The sequence below is a fragment of the Chamaea fasciata genome, unplaced genomic scaffold, assembly GCF_029207755.1.
Source record: "Chamaea fasciata isolate MVZ Bird 193981 ecotype frontalis unplaced genomic scaffold, bChaFas1.0.hap1 SCAF_5, whole genome shotgun sequence".
Classification (NCBI taxonomy): domain Eukaryota; kingdom Metazoa; phylum Chordata; class Aves; order Passeriformes; family Sylviidae; genus Chamaea; species Chamaea fasciata.
The window spans coordinates 25,958,526-25,971,999 of NW_027094090.1; the positions used below are offsets into that span (position 1 = coordinate 25,958,526).

The window sequence follows — 13,474 nt, forward strand, 5'->3', positions numbered from 1 at the left end:
TTTCTAACCTTAGTGATCCTATGATTCTATAGGATAGCACAGCAGAGCAGCGCAGAGCACAGACTGTTTTCAGTTGGAACGGGACGTACAACTATGCTCTAATCCAGCTGCCTGACCAATTCAGGGCTGCCCAAAAGTTTAAATGCTATTAAAGATAGTGTAAACACTGCCAGGCTTGGGACATGCACCACCATTTTAGGAAGCCTGCTTCAGTGTTTGACCAACCACTCCATAAAGAAATGTTTCCAAATGTCCATTCAGATACCCTAGGTGCATCCTTGAAGTATTCCCACAAATCCTATCACTGGATCCCAGGGAGAAGTGATCAGCTGCTCCATCTCCCCGTCCCCTCCTCGGGAAGCTGTACAGAGCAATGAGGTTGCCCTTTCCTCAAACTTGATGAACCCAAAGTCCTTGGCTACTCCCCATGGGACATTTCCTCCAGCCTCTTCACCAGTTTTGTTTCCCTCCTCAGGATGCATTCACAGACCATCACATCCTCTTTAATTGAACACAGTACTCGAGAGTGTTGCTGTACTTTGTCCGTAATGAGCTCTTTACCCTAACATCTAAAGCACCTACCAAACTACAACAGAAATGACTCCAAAATACTTCTATTATTTTTCCTCCAAAATGGACTTCACACTTCAAGTACATTATCACACTAAGCTATTTACTGATAACAGTAAATATATATGGGCAAATAAATGCAAACAGCAACAAATGAATTCTGCTGTAACAAGATTGGCCTGGAAGAGATGACTGTACAGAAGAGATGATATGTACAGTTCTGGAAGATGAATTTACCTTAATTGTTAATGAATTTTTTATTAATTGATTTGCTAATCTAGTGAAAAATGTCCTGCATATAGAGAAAGGAATGAAATCTCAGAAATGCTGCCTTGTATTTCACACAATTTCATCTGACCTTGAACAATACTGGTGCAAAGAACCCAGACAAATTAGATTTTACATTTACAAGAATTCCACAGCGTGAACATCTAAGAGTGTGAATGTCTCCTGACAATTTTTCCAGGTTGTTCTCAGAAACAGGTAAGAATTTCCTTGCTAAAACATCAATTGGTTCCCAATGGGAGTTACTTTAGGTAGGCCTGAGGAATAAGAAGCTTCAGAATTACGGCCTTTCCGTCACAGTACAGCAGCTCAAGAAAAAGGACAAGAGCAAGGGATTAAGGAAGCTTAGATATTGTTCACAATTCAAATTAATCTTTGAGCAGATGATGGGTTATAAGTGACAGATGAATAAGGGAGCAGAATTTTCAAGTAAATGTTGCTTCTGTCCCGCAGCAGGGAAGATTTGCTTAGCTGAAATGCAGTTTCCTCAGTGCCTGACTGATGCAAGGACAAACAACAAGGCATAAATTTAGGCTAAAAAGCTTTCATTTGTTAATAAAAGTTAAAGAAGAAATATAGTTTGGGGTTTTTACTTTTTAAGCAGAAAGCTGGTAAGTCAAAAGAGCAAATCAAGCATGTAAAACTTACAGAAGAAAACCAGCAATAAATACCAGTGCTTAAGCACTCATAGAAGTCTCTTTCAGTCATTTGAAAAGCCCTTCTATCAATGGTAAGCAATCAGACATGCTCAAAGATTGCTCATCTATACTGGACAAGAGTAATATAATATATTCAAAAAAGCCTCAGTAAACGTGAAGCATCCTATATATAATTATCCTTTAAACAATTAATTATAAATTATCATAATATTTTTCAAAAATTCATAGATATTAAATTAGTCAACTAGGAAGAAGCTTTATCCTTTTCTCTGGAAGTGTGCATAAATATCCTTGACACAATGAATGAAAAAAAAAAACAAACCCTCCAAATCCCATAAACATTATAAACAACTCAAATCAGTTAAGACTAACCATACCTATTTAAAAATGCAGAAACCAAAAATGTGAATAGTGCAAGCAATAGTGTCTGTTGTATTTAGACAGCTTTTTATCATACCATGTGTAGGTGTGTCAAAGCAAAAAATCTGTTTTAGTAAGTATAATTGATAAAAATTAATAAATGAAGCTGGTCAAGACTGAATTTTAAAGCTAGTTGATTACGTAGAGTAGGATAGCAGTATTTTTTTTTTTTTATGAACAGGTTTAGAATATTTTAATAAATGCTTTTACGTTACAGGATTTTTATTCCTGAACGTAAATAAAACAATAAATCTGTAAAGCTCAGAGAATAACTACATAAGCCATTTTACAAGGAGGATATACTTTTCCTTCTTTTCTATGAATGTATAAAGCTCTCCTTCAAGCTCTTACTAAATCTATTGATCTGTGAAACACAGTGCACTCCAGGGAGGCAATTCACTTGACATTATATATCAAATGATGAGATGAATAATGATCATACCATTTGGTAATTAAACATCTTACAAACCTTCTAACTGACTGAACGTCAGAAAGGTCAAATGAGATCAAACCTGTTTTTTTCTTGTTTTTAATTTTTTTTGTATTTGCAACACAGAAGTTATATCTAACAGCAACTATTATATTACACAGCAAAACCAAACAACTGAACATGTTTTTCATTCTCATTAGGCAATCTGAATACATAAGAGAAATATTTCTTCTATTCCATGGTCCTATTATAATCTTCATTTTTAACCTTACAGGGAAGTAGCCACTCACCAGTATAGTGCAAATAACTAGCAAAGTTATTAGATTAAGGGAAATAACAGCACATAGAGCAAATCTAAAATATATCAAAGCAGTGAGAAACGAAAAAACCTCCTTAATAACTTCCTGTAAAGTTACAGGAAACTGACATTTTTTAGATACCAAGTCCATTTCAACTGTTTGAAGACACTAACAGTGTTTGTCAACTTACACATTAATCTGGAAATTTTATCTATTATTATATGGTAATAATTTAAATGTCTGACACTAGAAATAAATCCAAAATATTAAATAAAGAAGACACCTAATACAGAAGACAACTAATTTCATGAACAATTTTGTATTTTGCCTTTAAATTTTTAAGTTGCAAAGGCAATCAAAAGATTCACACCAAAGATGGTTTTTACTACAGACTAACAAGTGAAAATCACTTGCCTTGATAGCTAATGCCTCTATCCAACATGGTTTCTAGAAAAGACAGTATCTACTCATGAGCATCTTCAGCATGACCTTATGGGTTACCATAAATCCAGACCTTCATTCTCAGAAAGAATAAATCCCTCCATCTTGATGCAAGCTATCAGCAGCCTTCACAGCTCAAATTACATCCCAAATATTAAGGAATATCTTAGGATATTCCTTGAATTACTTCCCTAGAAAATGAAGAAATCTTTATTAACGTAAGAAAACATTGAACACCTTTCTCAGAAACAAACTGGGACAGATCCAGCCAACTCTCACAAATCCTCAGTTGCACAAACACACGGTCAATACCTGAAATAACTAAACACACCCAGTAACAGCCTACGTGTCTGTGACAGTTCTGTCTTACACAAGAGCAAGCCAGCCACTCCCAAAAACCAATTACTGAGGCCAGCCTACTGAGGCCACTATCCCAGTGCTGCTCCAGGTGCTCCTGCACAGCTAGAGCTAATCGGGAAAGAGAAGTCTCTGGGGCAGAAGTTGAAAAAAAGAGAGAATTTTTACAGGGCATCTAAAGAAGTAATGTAGCAGATGAATCTGGCCACCAAAGGACAGAGTTTTACTGGAAAGTCCCACATCCATGCAGCAGACTGGCCACTACTATGGGACCTGAGAAGGATGTGGGAGATAATACCTTCATAATATCAACTGCCAGTTGCTCAGAGTACTTTGTCTCAAGGCTGGGAACAGAGGTCAAGTTTTGCAAAAGGAAAATGAGGTAATTAAATCACATGCTCTATCTTTTGGGATCTTTTAAGTATTGGACAGGGTATTCAAATTCATAACACGATAACTTAAAAACACTGTCCTATCAAATACACTCAATCCATCCAATATATAGCTTTTTCAGGCCTAATAGATCAAATAAATTTAAAATACCTTAAATGAAAAATATTTCTGAATTGCAAAAATAAAATAATAAAAATGATAATTCTTCTTCAGATCTCCATTTCTAATAACGTCCAAATTTACAGTACTCAGATAATTTTCCAGAGACAGAGAAATAGCAAATACTTACTTTTCTAAAAGCTCAACATGCAAAAAAATCAGGGGGAAAATGTCACTTTACTGTAAGTGACTGTAATGTACTATTCCATTATACTTTAAGGATATATACTTTAAGTCCTAGAGTGACTTTATGACAAGTAAATAACTGTGGGACTTGCACAATAGAACGAGTTGCCTTTGAAAAACAAATAAGCAGGTGCTCAGATCAGATTTTGGGGGAATATTACACATGTGAATTAAGCACTGACCTGGGAAAAGATGTTCTGTGGAGGCTTAAGGGCTTCAACATATGCTCACTTAGCAAACAGCTGCAGCAGTTAAGGCTGCTCCTTCCCCCTCCTTCCTTTCCCTACTGCTTGTTACCTTCCTAATGCCACAGCTGCTTGTTGCCACTCAAGAGCTGGCAAAAGGACCATGCAAAATGATCATATGAGTAACTTTAATGCAGAGCCAAGGAGCATGGTTTAAACTGTTATGGATTTTCTATAGCATCAGCTGGGCATCCTTTCTACATTAATTTAGTTTCCTCTTTGACAGGTTGAAGAACAGAAACAAGAAAGAATGCAAACACAACATCTGGTGAAGGGGCAACAATGAATTTTGGAGAGAGGGAAGATACCTAGAACTGAAGTACCTGTTCATTAAATAAGTATGTCCTTTACTTAAAAGGATTATCAATAATGGTGAGTCTAATACTTCTAGAGTAAAATTTACAAATGGAAATGCTTATGTTCCACATTCTTACTACGGCTCAAAAAAGCAAATGTAAAACAACTCTGTCATAAGAGAAAATTTTAAATCTTTTTCCATTCATTCAGTAATTCAGTTCAACATTTCAGGCTTATTTTTATAAATAAAATAAGTAATAATGCTGTCATTCATTTACTCCACTTAACCAGCAGAGAGAAAACTGGCCTGAGGCAAAATTTCAGTATAGAAGTTTGTTTTGTTGGGTTGGATTTTTTTGTTGATTTTTTGTTTGTTGTTTGGATGTTTTTAAGAAGAAGAAGGAATCTTAGAAGCAAAATTCCATTTAAGAAGAAGGTGAGGGATGATGATGTAAAGATTACAAAACCCTGAATTTATCTTTTTTTTAAAAAGTAGCAACAATCAAATTTGAGAAAAAATAGATCTACCTAAAGCTAAAAGCATTTGACTGGACTGTGTAGAAATTTTGTATATGATACGGTTCTAATTCTTTATTGAGTGATGGACAAAAAGAACTGGATTTGCACTACATCATGAAAACGTATTTTAGAGCTAAAGAAAACTAAGTAAAATGAATGAAAAATGGCCATGTGAGAAAATTTTCATCTTGAAAAGAAGAAAGCTAAATACTCACCAACTTAATGGTAGCATGCAGATAATAAATGTTAGTTTCAAATTAGCTGCAAAACATTTAAGACATGAGGTCAGATGTCTTTGTCATAGCACACTATCCATCCGCTCTAATTTGAAGTGTTTAGTAAATAGCTTCACCAAATAACACAAAATTATATTAGCTGCAAATTCAATTACAGACAGAAACTATATATTTGTCCATATATATCTCTATCTATGTATCTCAACAGATCTAAAACAAAATTTGGTTTCTCCCTTAAGCATAAAAACATTTACTTAAAATTACAATCCATTTCTCGTTAGTGCTATTGCCTATAAAACTCTATTTAAAGAACATGGATTCTAGAATTAAATTTCTATATTTAACATACTGAAGTACCATGTCCCACACCTTATTCTTGAGAATTCATATATATTGTGCAAACTATACTAAGCAGTTTTGACTTTGCAGCCTTGGATTACATGCCTGGTAGTTTTTTTGTTTTTTTGTTTTTTGTTTTTTTGGGGGGGGGATTGTTTTGTTTGGGGTTTTTTTTTGTTTTGTTTTATGGGTTTGGTGTGGATTTGGTGGGTTGTTTTGTTTTGGGTTTTTTTTTTGGTGGTGGTGGGGGTTTTTTTTGGCAAAACCTTCAATGAATCTGTCATAATTAAATGAATTTGTATAAAGGTACTCAAATCTATATGGTTATGTCCGGATGTAAGTCCAGAACAAACACATGAACCAAAACATAACCTGTTTCACTTCCCTAGACAACTCAAACACAGGAAAGAAAACAAGTTTCAGCAAAAATTAGTTGTGAACACCTGAATTGATATTAAAAAAAAAAGATGCACCTAAGCATAGTTTTCTCCACCAAATCACCAGTAAAAACCTGTCTTCCAATTGTGACTGACAATTACCACTAAATAGCTGTTTTACAGGCTGCATTCAAAATTTGGAGGCCTAGTTCCTGAGGGACAGTGATCTCTTGTCCAGTTCCTAGATGACAGCAGCCACATTAAAAAAAAAACTAAAAATTACCTCTTTCTTTCCTAGATCCCATAATGCATTTTCCAGATAAGAGATCACTCCCCAAGACAGCTAACAAGCACCACTTACAAACACAAAACTCATTTCAAATCAGCTTTTTAGGGAGGCTAACTCTCAAAGCAATCAAATAAACATCTATTCCATTTTCAAGATCCCATTTATTTTCAGGAATTACATGTGATGCTATTTCTTCCATAGGTAGTTGCTTGAACTGAATTGCTTTCTTTATTGCCCATGTTCATTTATTTTTTAAATAAGGATTTAAAATAGCTAGTTCCTCACATTTATCATAGAATGATTTCTGGATAAGGTAACTTTAAAAGCATGTCAAAAATACTTTTTTTTTTTTTTAACTGTGCTGCTGAAGAACATAGGAAATAGTAACGTGAAAATCAGTCTTTCAGAATGACTTCAGATACAGTCAAATAAGAGACCATGTGGAGGAAAACAGCAGAAATAAATTGTTCTGAGCAATATTTGATTTTCTTAAGTTTTAGAGAAATCCCAAGTAAACTACTGTTGAGGCTTCCTTCTCTCTTGATAAAACCAGCTTTTATTCCGTCTAAATCAATCTATGTTGGAGCACTCACAGGCCTCAGCATTTTTTCCCAAAGACTGTGCTAACAGCATAATGGCTTTACAATTTAAGTAGAAAAACCTGTGTGAGAGAGAAAAGGCTATGTAACATGGAAATGAGCAGGGATTCTTTTTCTTTGCCCTCTTACCACAGAAAAAAACCCCAAAGCAATTCTATGTATATAAATAAAAACAACTAAATTAATTTCCTCTGTTCTCTCTGAATGACAAGACTTTCCATGAACTTCAGATACGAAAAATCTGAAGTGGAAGGGGTTAAATTAAACACAGACTTTTGGCAGAGCTGTATCTTCTTCTATTCTGTCCCAAAGGAAGGCAAAGCTGTTGATGACCCTTTTATCCTACTGAATGAACAGAAAGAGTACCATAGGGTAAATGTTGAAATTTTAAGTCTGGAACTGCTTTGAGAGCATTAAGAGTTTGGCCACATAAAGTCATCAGCATGGCAACAAGAGAAAAAGACCTTAGGCCAATGCTCTGCCTTATAAGCACAGTAGAGTAATTTTCACTCTTAAAAATAAACACAGGATGGGGAAAAAGAAGACTATCATTCACATTTCTTAGGTTTATTCACAGTCTTACTGAAAATATGATTTTGACTAATACCATCCCTGCCACTGCATACATCAGCACAACTAGATGTGTAATCTGGCTAACATTTAACCTGGAAATCCATCCTTACTATGTTTTTGCAGTCTGTCAACTCGCTCCTGCAGGTCATTTTGAAAAAGCTGATTCGTAATTTATTTTTTACCCAATATTCATGAAATCTCACTAGCATCCCATCCAAAAGTACAAACAGCACGACATTTTACAGTCAATTTCTTAACTTTAGGAAATGAAATAAAATTGATATATAACATCCCTCTCCTCTCTACTCCAAAATAGAGCAGATTTGCTTCAACATAAAGAAAATTGAAAAATCAGTATTGGACATTTAAATGACTGTTTTCAAGTGGTAAACTGAGGCTGCATCTGCCAACTTTGTTGATATTTTTTAACTTCTTCTGTATTTATTTCCTTTATTAACTCTGAGTTTGACAGAATTTATTATACTAAATTAAAATACAGGTATGTCTTGCTTTCTTGAAGAAGTGGTCCAACTAGTAAGGAGTCCACTAGTGTGACTAAAAAGACCAATACTCATTTTTATCCAGATAAAAAAATTAGCGTCAGATGACATCTATTGTGTCTTTAGTCACATATTATTATGTATTATCTTATTTCTGAAAATTGCACAGACATACTACAATGCTTATCTACAGAAATTCTCTACAAAATAAAAATATTGTGAAGAATATTTGTGACTTGTTGACCATTATTTTGAGCAGATTGTCACACTAGCTTTAGCACCTTATAGTTTTTTGTATTGTATTGCTATACTTTTAGAAATGTTAGGGCTTTTTAAAGCAACTTTATCTGTAATATTCAAAATCATGTCACTTAATGATTACTAAAAGCCTACAAAAGTAACAATCTATTTTGCACTTCACAGAATTATTTTCTCAAGTACTAAACTCACCTTAGTTAACTTCTATTTTTTTTTTAATTAAATTATAAGAGACTGGTTATCTATCACCAGTCTCTTAAAGAACCAGAAGCAACAAGAAAATAAAATCAGTATATCCATTACTTTTATAATAAAAATAATCCGTTTGAGAGAACTAACAATTTAAACACCAGTGAAAATTATATTTTCAACAATTATAATTTTGGTAAAAGTAATAATTAATAGTATAACACTAACAGTATAACAACAAGCGAGTAGACACCTTTTCCTGGTATATTGTGCATAAAAAGTATTCCCATCTGTTTCAATGCTCTAGCTTTTTCATGGGCTTAAACCTGTCAAATTATTCCATTTGATTTCAGAGAATTCTCATATGGCAATCTATTTTATTTACTTTATCTTCAATAAAATGGTTGAGTGAGCATTAGCAACTATGAGACACAAGTTTCAATCAGTCCTCTGGCAAAGGCGTCAATCTACATTAGACCTACAAGGCTGTGAGCTGCAGCCAGAAAGCTGGAGTGAGACAGGGCAACAGTGAGTGAGTGAGCAAGACCTAATAAAGCAGCAGTGAAGAGAGAGAAAATTCCCCCCAGACACTACCACACACCGCTTATATAATGTGTGTGCCTAGTTCAACACACCAGTAGCTCCTTAATAAAGCTGACAGCTAAAAAGGAGATTCAGACTCCAACTTCATTTTACATGACAACTACAGTAATGGTCTTCTGTTCTCAACCAGGCCACATTTAGAAACCTGAATTCAGCTCAGTTAAAAATTAAGAGTTCTCACCTCTCTCATTCATGTCACATAGGAATGAGAATCATAAAATTATTAAGATGCACACCATTTTCTCCTCATCTCATAGAGCTGAAAAAACCCATCAGGTTTCAACTAGCTTTTCCTCAAAAATTTCTGTGCTAGGAACCACAAAATAATCAGTGTATTTAAGCAATAACTCATTTTTAAAGACAGTATCATTAAGGACTAATTCCAATAAATATGGAGCACCAATGCCACGAAAATACCTCCTAAAGCACAAACTTTGCAATAACTGATGCAAGTTATATTTTATATGGGTTGTAAAAAGCAGATTGTTGCAACAGTGCTCTTCCCAGCAAATCAGACCATTAAGACTGTACTTATTGTTTAGCTGAATTGAAAAGTTGGCCAGTTTAAATCCATAGTTTGACATTACGTATAATGATAGCAAAAATGTACTGCCTCGTATTTCCAGGTCACAAATTCAATTCTATCAATGTACACTGCCTTTTGACAAAAGTTGACCTCAGGTTCCCCCCAAATCACCAATTTATAGCTATTCAAAATCACCCTGGAAAGATCATTCTAAATTCTACAATAAATAGGGTCTCAGTTCTAATACAATTCCATTAAAGTATAAAGTACTGTTTATGTTTCAGATTCTTCCTGTTAGAAACCATATTAAAGACAAAGCAATCAAACCCCATCTAAATACTTCCAGCAAACCAGATACCATCTTTTCTTTCAGCATTATCTATCTATCTATCTATCTATCTATCTATCTATCTATCTATCTATCTATCTCTCTACCTCCTTACATTCACTTACGGAAGTATTAATACTCCCTTGCCTTCTGACCAGACATGTGAAAGAGTTAGACTTCTTTGTGGACTATGGTAATGCCAATCCATTATGCAGCTAGTGGAAAATATATCTTTCACATATTGGTCAGACCTTTCACATGTTGGTCATCATCCTGGTCACCAGCAGTGAGTCCTTACATAACTGTTGAGAGAATTTCAGTACAGATGCAAGATACCTATATGAGATATCCTTCTGTAGAAATCTAACAGTATAATTATGTTTGCTCTCTACAAAATAAACACATACATATAGACTGAATATTTAACAGTATGCAAAATTTACGCATATACATGTACATGAGATGTAATGTTTCAAGTTTTCATTTCCTGTAGTACCAGAAAGAAAACAGGAATGAGCACAATGTCTCCTCCAAACTGACAACACAGAAGACCTAGATCAACCTAATAATCATTAATACCAGAATTTATTTAGCTTTTTTTCAAAGCCTGAGTAATGCAGAAAACATAGATGTAAATGTATCACTAACAGTCTCAAAATTGTCTATTTCAGTCATCCGTCAGAAAACAGAACATTTTTTCTACGCTTTCACATTCCTCTGAGCTCTATCTCAGTTTTTCTAAAACTTACTCCTAAAGTCAGGTGTTCTATTGAGAAGACAAAAACCAAAAAGATTTTTTTTCTCTCTGTTGATTAAAAATGTATTCATAATTGCAATTTTACTTTCATGCATATCTATCACTACATTTATGACTGAATTTCAGTTTTCGATCAGTGGAAACACATCATATCCTGCCATAAAAGAACCTATTATTTCTAAATACCATATTGAAGAACTAGCATTCAGAATTTACTACTGTTTCCTCACTGACTGCATAAACATTCCTTCTCCACTTTCACACTGCAAGAAATGGAGATCAATGCTACAAATACCAAGAAGATTTTGGCTTCCTTTACAGCAAGCATTTTTATAGAATATATTTAACTTAAAGTTATGGAAGAAAATAAGGAGGAATCAGAATAGCAGTTACTTTCTTTCATATGCTTTAAGTTTCAGACATACTGGAATTCAATAAAATTATACTGCCAAAATATTATTGATGCACAAGTCAGTTACACTGCATTTTGGATGTCGTGTGTCAGAGCATAGTAAACTTCCACAAAAAATATCCTTTAAAAACAAAAACACTCTTGCTGACTCAACAGATTTCAATTACTATAGTTTCTATAAGAGTCCAGTTTCTATCAGTTTTCCAGAATACTGACACTATCAAAAAAGTATCTAACATAACAATATAAAAGTTACACCATTTAGACTTGTACAAATGTGCGACAGAAATCCGGCCATACTTCCATTGATACATTGAAAGCAAAGAATCTGGTATTTTTTACTGTTTTTTTCTACTGAAGAATGAAAGAAAAAAAACAGTGTTTTGCAAATAAATATATTACTACATACTAACATATAGTCTTATAAAGGTTTGCACATGATATCAGTAATATCTACAGTTTCCCTGTATAGTGCTGTATATCCTTCGACTTACAACATTGCTACACCTAACCTTTCTTCTTTGCCTGGCTTCACCATATTCATACTGTAGCCTCCCAGCCAGTGCCTTAACTCCTTAGAAAAAGGTGAAGTGAAATTGGAATAAAGGAATTTTCCTTTCTTACTACCCAGTGAAGACAGTCACAGGAAACACATACCAGAACATCTTCTTTTACACTACTCTGAACTAGGTTAAAAAGGGCTGTGCTTCCTCACAGAGGGCAGAACTTTAAAGAACTTGTCATAACCATAGTTTCCGAACTAATTACTGGCATCGTCATTAACTCCTGTGGAACAGCCTCTTTCTCGTTCCTTCCAGAGGCATCAAAACATTAATGTGGATACACCAATATTATGGAGTATATAGGTATATCAGAATATCTCATAATACCTTAGCAGTTTCTAGAGATGGCATATTATTTGTGTTTACATATTGTTTCTACCTCCTGGTGTACATAGTAGCAATTTGGCCTGGTTCCTATTGTGGTAAATTTGTTGTACCCTGTTAAAACCTGTATCTTAAAAATTCAGTATCAGGTCTAATTGACCATATTTTGCAATTTATATGTTAAAATACTCCCTAAAACTTTTGAATTTGAAAAGTTCTGGGAATATTCTCAAAAAAATTTTTTACCTCTGTAGGAAATGTAGAATATGAACAACTGCAACATTCAACATTCAGAATAATTTTTTGTTGCAATAGCAATTGTGAATATACCAAAATAAATGTGACTGCCTTGCTAAGCTCTCATCTTACTCCTTTTCCAGATGTGTCTAAGTTAAAAAAAACCTGTTAGCCACTTGTACATGATTCACTGAAGATAGCTGTGAATGTCTGGAGCAAAGCAAGGTATTCAGTGCAGGCATGCCAAGGCCCCAGTAACACTACACCCACTGACACTTGGTGTCCCAGGCAGGTTCAGCCTGTCAACACACAAAGTAGCTGAAACAAGGTGTGAACTCATGGTCCTCGACATCATGGAATTACCAGAGGAATAAAGATCATCCCAGTTTCAAGAAACTAGGAATATCCAAACTCAGGCATTCTTCACTATTTATTATTGTGTAGTGGCCTTTTGAAATGTTGTTTTTTACAAGACATAAAGTCTAAAACTATTTTCAAAACAAATTAGCTTAATTATCACACTCCTAATACAGCTGATGCAATGAAACTGTACAGTGTAAGTTAACTCCAGAGTTCCAGAGACCTTGGTGACAGAACCATGGTTTCACTTATTTTCATGGCAGAAGCTGAAACAGCATGTAGGGAAATCCTAAATGAATCAGATATTCTCTGCTATCTAGTCATAACACAAGCAGACATACATCTCAGTGAATCAGGGAAAGCAGAGACCAGCTATTTGAATTTGGATTGGTAAGCAACAACAGCAATTCCAGAACAAAAGAAAGTGTCAAAAAACCCAAAAAAACTCTGATTTGTGATGATTGACCTGTACTCACCTGCTTCTTCTAAGCCTCAAAAAGAACTTTTAACTTCAACCTTGAACTGAAGTGATGTCCAAGATCAATTCTAGTACCACCATCCTAACAAAACAGAGAGAAATGTTTACAGCTATTTAGAATCATTTAACAAAACCAGCACAGAATCTGGCCTTATCATTCCCTCTAATTTGTTCCCTTAACAAGCACTAAGCTTAAATGTAGTCCACAAAGAAATATAATTGTTCACCAAGTTTCTTCCTTGCAGTAGAGTGACAGCTAAGGCATC

General features: G+C 34.5%; 1 protein-coding gene across 1 annotated transcript in view; it reads right to left on the minus strand.

Annotated features, from left to right (window-relative positions):
* FOXP2 (forkhead box P2) overlaps nucleotides 1–13,474 on the minus strand; it is a 403,818-nt gene that overhangs the window by 270,437 nt on the left and 119,907 nt on the right. The window contains exon 3 of the mRNA XM_066183059.1: nucleotides 13,207–13,290. The gene's annotated coding sequence lies outside the window, so the exon portion shown is untranslated. The remainder of the gene's footprint in view (nucleotides 1–13,206; nucleotides 13,291–13,474) is intronic.